This window comes from Pterocles gutturalis, unplaced genomic scaffold (genome assembly GCF_000699245.1).
Source record: "Pterocles gutturalis isolate BGI_N339 unplaced genomic scaffold, ASM69924v1 scaffold2906, whole genome shotgun sequence".
NCBI lineage: Eukaryota > Metazoa > Chordata > Aves > Pterocliformes > Pteroclidae > Pterocles > Pterocles gutturalis.
Window position 1 is genome coordinate 94,466 of NW_010102877.1, and position 5,175 is coordinate 99,640.

Genomic DNA, 5,175 nt, shown 5'->3' on the forward strand with positions numbered 1-5,175 from the left:
GTTTTTTATTGTGGTTCCTTTCCCCTTCTTCCCCCTGAACAGGGGTTGCAGGGAAGGTCTTGCTGTGGTTTAATGTCAGTGTCTGAATAACTAATTTCTTCAAAATACTTAAAGCATATGTTGCTTTGAAGAGATGCAGAAATAAACAAATAGTTGCAGGTAAAAACCTGCGGGAAGGTGTGCGCATAGCGTGTAGTGTTTGGATTTTTGCATTGCGTTACATAGTGCATGATGCTGTTCTCCCAGGCGCCTGGGTGATGTGGAAATAAAAAGCCTGTCTTCCGTAGTTTCAAAGGCTTCAAGCCCTGTAGATTCTTGCACAACCTGTGCAATCCCACCAGGACTGGGGCACTACAAGGATGATGACCACGGCAGCGTGCACAGCAATCTGTGGCGTCCCTGCTCGCAGGACCGTTGGTGAAGACCCTGCAGCTGGGTCAGGTATCTCTGCGTTAGCTTGCAGGTGTAGGGGTGAATGCACCCGCCCCTGTGCTAATGTATGGAGCAGCTTCTAAGTCTTATTTCAACTAGGGGCAGTGGGAAGTTGTGTTTTGGAAGGACATTGTGGCAGTGTCCTCTGCGCTCGCTGCGGAGCTTGTCATATCTCTGACTAGCAAAAGAGATAAACATTAACGCTGTGCTGAGATGTGCAGATATTGCAGTGCTCGTTTTCCTGCTCCCTGGCCCACAGCAGCCCTGTCAGGATAATGCTGCAACTCTCAGTGAGCCTGCAGTGTTTGATAGCAATATTTGAGTCCTCCTGGTCACGGTGCTCAGAGTAACTTCAAGTAGTAACTTCAGTGTGGTACCATGCCAGAAAATAAACCCTTCTTCCATTGCATGACTTTCGTTTCCAAAAAGTGTTTCCAGATGGAATCTTTATGTGCTGCTGCTTTTTTCTTTTGCTCTCATTTATCATTTAAACAGCAAGAGTAATTTTTCTTCAAGGTAAAATTGAATAAATTTGGCAATACTAGTGATTTTAAAAAGAAAGGAAAAGAAGATAAAAAAAGCAAATGCACAACAGAGCATTCCTTGAACAGCAAATCATTTTGGTTCAGATGTTTTTCTCAAAGATCTCCAGATGTTCTTCTCTCTCTCTCTACATCGTACAGTCCAGTATTTGAAACGAATTTTAGTAATGGAGGGAAAGAAGAAAGCAGACAAGCCATTATACCCTTGCCTCCTGTTGAACTTCTCCAGTGGGGACTATTCAGCATCCCAGAATAGTTAAGCTGTTGTCTTCACTCTGGTTTTGTGCCCTCAGGATGCTTATTTTGCAGAGTGACATTCCCTCCCCCTTTGATCAGAAGCTCACTGCAAAGTCATTATTACAGGTCTTGATGACCATCCCCTACTCATCCCTGATGTCCAGGTAATCCTGGGGAGTTCAGAAAATCCCACTGTAAATGCTGATATTGCTGTTCCCCATGACACTTTTCTTTCTCCTGCACCTGAGATCCCTTAGTCATTGCTTTCTCATGAATGATGACTGTGTTTAGGCTTCTGTGTGGAGCTTGAGCTCAAGTTAAACTTTTGGTTAGTGACAACTAGCTGGATTTCAGACATGCCGCATGACTATTTCAGTATTTGGAAAATTGTTGGACACTGTGTTCTGAAGCTATTTCTCATATATCTGTCCATGTTGTATTTTTGGTCTGCCTTAAATTTTCTGTTTATTCCATTACATGTGTAACCCAGCTTTTAAGAGCACATCTGTTAGACTTCAGATCCGATCTTTATTCCACATGTGCTCAAATCCCAGAATTAGCAGGAATTTTGCCTTGAAGAAGCTAACAAGGTCGATCCCGCAGCATTGACATCTGCTCTCGCAATCTGTTGAGCTGTGCGGCTAGCCCAAGTGCCACTGGCAGCGTCCCTGCGGCCGCCTGCACCAGCGATGAGGTTGTTTGGTTGTTCAGCCCCTGTGCAAAGGTAGCTGCTCTGTGCCAAGTGTTGTCAGCATGGATGGGTTTTGAGTAGGTAACCTTATCTTTGTTGTCCTGTGAGTTGTCACAGTGGATATCTGATACTTACATCCTCCAAGCCTTGCCAAGAAAGATTAGAGGGAGTTCAGCTCATTAATTTGTTGTGATAGCAGAGGCTGTGAGGACAACGAATAAAATCTGCAAAATGGGCAGTCCTGGGATGCTCTCTGAGGATGGCCAGAACATGGCTGAGATTCTCAGAAGAAATCTTTGTGTCCTAGTAATGAATACCAGTTTCCAATGATTACTGCTACCTGTAGTAATCACATACTGGTACTGTGAGCTCTGAGTCACGTCTCTGATCAGATGGACTAAGCCTCACATGCGCATGACATCTGGTTGCAGCCCTGGCCCCAGCATTGGCTTTCTGTGTTTTCTTGGATACTTTATATAAACCTTCCCTGCTCTGATTTACTTCGTTATAGAAAAATTACTCCATCATTTGTCAACCTGCTATATGGTTCTTTGAGTGCCACTAGGGACTCACTGACTTCTTTAATTAATGTTTAAAGGTACATTCTTCCACCACAAGTGCTGTAAAGCTTTAAGATTTCCAGGGACTGGGATTCTGTCTGTGTATAACTGGAATATCTAGAAGCATCCCAAAAAACCTCACCCTGTAGAGCTAATTTGTTTCTCCTGGGAGAAGAAAAAAGTCAGGTAATCAGTTAGCCAATTAAGTGGATCATCTGGAGTTTCTAGAGCAGATAGCTTTTAGGATGCACAGTTTATTGCAATCTATTTGTGAGGACAGACTAAGCTGTCTGTTATTGATTTCCTAGTGCTAGGTTCATGGGAAATGGCAAAGATAGAATAAAGCATCTCTTTTAGCAACAGTGATACTCACTGGTGAAAACGTGAATTGGTTTTTGGGGAAATGGCCTTTAACCACACTTAACAAGTTTAGCTCTTAGCATCATTACTGAATTTCACATCCTTTCACAGGAGCCCTGCAGCTCTTTAAGGGCTGTTGATGACTTTGGGTAAGTGATGCTTTTTGCCCTTCTCATCCTCCTTAGCAGAATCCTGGAAGGTGGTCAATGCTTTAGAAACCCTTCAGATAACTTAATTTCAGACAAATAATAACTCATGAGCTTGACTTCCATGTGCAGGGTTGTTATGTAGCTCTTATTACTGCCCTGTTTCTTAACTTCAGCTCAACAATTTATTTCCTGTAGTTTTGACAAAGGGGGTGGGATGAGGTGGAGAGCATGTTTAGTCATATTTTTTTAGTCCCCCATATTTATTTCTGTTAGCTCTTTGATTTGAACAGCAGAAGACTGAGTGGTCAAAGGTCAGGGTGGATGGGGTGGAGTTTTCCCACAACTGCTGATGGCTTACTGATCCCACTGTTTACATATCCAGTCCTTCTGACAAGGATGACGTGTTCAACAGGAGAGCTTCTCCTATTTTGGGAGCGTGCTTAGGCTGGAGATCTGAATCCCTCCTTTAGAATCCTTTAGAAAACAGTTGTTTGTGATGTTAGAGTGCAGTCAGGCCAGCACTCAGGTATGTCTCCTTGGTGTTGACTGATTTCAGAGCAGCTGTGTGTATGTTGAGAGCTAAGCATGTGTTGAAGTGGTCTTGTGGTTGATGGCCTGGGGTATTTTTGCATGATGGATATTATGCAGGCTCAGGAGCAGGAGATGGAGTCAGCCCCTTAGGTCACCTTGCAGGGGGTGTCCAAAGAACCCAAAGGAAACCACAGTTTTAGTCACTTTGAAAGAAGCGTCTTGCCTTGGAAAGCACGAAGTTTCCCATATAAATAGGGATTTTCTTTTTGTCCCTGTACATTGTGTGCGAACTGGTTGTATTTGTTTCCAGTAACAGTGTTTTGTTTAGAGCTAGGTTATCTCTAGTAGAGAAGATCTTTAGGGTGGAAAATCTACGAGTTAGTTGCTTGTTTTCACACTGATGTAGATTTCTTTTTTTTGGCGAACATAATCCTTTCCTTCTTTCATTGCCACTGTAAATTCAGTGTCATCAGTACAAGTGACTGAGGATAAAGGGCAATCCTGGGCCAGTTACTGTGGTAACATCAATTTTGATTGACTTAGCATCTTGGAGAAAGACTTTCCACCTCCAAGATTCAGGGGTACATCTGTGCTTTGGTTAATGAAGGGGAACAAATGCTCTTGTGTGGGTGAATACCACAGAGAGTTTTTCTGATAATTTGCAGTGTGATTGTTTTTGGCAGGTAGCACAAGAGAGCAGGTTAGCTGATTATTCACATAAGATGTTGGCAGCTTTTAACTTGCCAGGTGGCTGTACTTATTATTGTTCATAGTCTCCAGTGAAAGGTAGAACAGAGCAGGAATTTAGCCACTGGAGACACTGCAGCACAGAAGTATTCTTAGCTGGATGTCTTGTCTTAGAAGAGCAGTGTGTCAAAATTGGGTTAAGGTAGAGACTTAAAGCCAATAGCTAAACTTGAATTAGGAGTCTGTAGGCTCAGTTGAACTAAGTTCAGCATAAAATCAGTGGGGAGGAAAAGTGTGTTTAAATCACCTTCTCTAGGCTCTGAGTGGAGCCCAGTGGAGGGAGGACACTTCTTGAAGAAAACACTCCTCTGCTCTCCAGTGTGATCCCTTGGACCTGGAGGTGTGTGGCCTGGCTAAACCCTGGTGTCAGGATCTGGAGATGTTTGTTCAAGCAATGTGAATGTGGCAGGGAAAAGGCTGGTGCCTGACTTGTCAGGCTGAGAAGACGGCATTTGAGCTTGCAGAAACACATTTTGAGTTTTTGCAACACTAGAATAAATAACTTCTTGATAATTATGAATGAAACCTGTCTCATTAAATCTAAATTAGCAGCTCTGGGTATGTTCCTATTCTGTAGAGACCAAGAGGGGAATAGTTGATGCAGTAATAAGCTCAGTCAGCAATTGCTGTTTTGCAGGGTTTGAGTGTATTATACAGTAGATTAGGGAGTTTGTTAATATCAGTTAAAAGAATCCTATCAATGTCAATAATACTCATATCTTGTTAATTTTAGACAATCAGTCTGTGGATTAGACTTGGAATTCTGTTCAATTGATTAAAAGATATGGGAAAGTCCTACTCAGAGATGAAGAACTGCAGTTGTAGAATTCTGATGTTCCTTACATATCACTAAGTATGAAAACAGAAGTATCCATCCAAAAAAAAAAAAAAAAAAAAACAGGGAAAAGAGAAACAGAGGAAAAAAA

The 5,175-nt window shown here is 42.4% G+C and overlaps 1 protein-coding gene across 1 annotated transcript in view; it reads left to right on the forward strand.

Moving 5' to 3' along the window:
* The first annotated feature begins 245 nt into the window (after positions 1-245).
* PLCL1 (phospholipase C-like 1) overlaps positions 246-5,175 on the forward strand; it is a 47,206-nt gene continuing 42,276 nt past the window's right edge. Inside the window, exon 1 of the mRNA XM_010086456.1 lies at positions 246-254. The gene's annotated coding sequence lies outside the window, so the exon portion shown is untranslated. The remainder of the gene's footprint in view (positions 255-5,175) is intronic.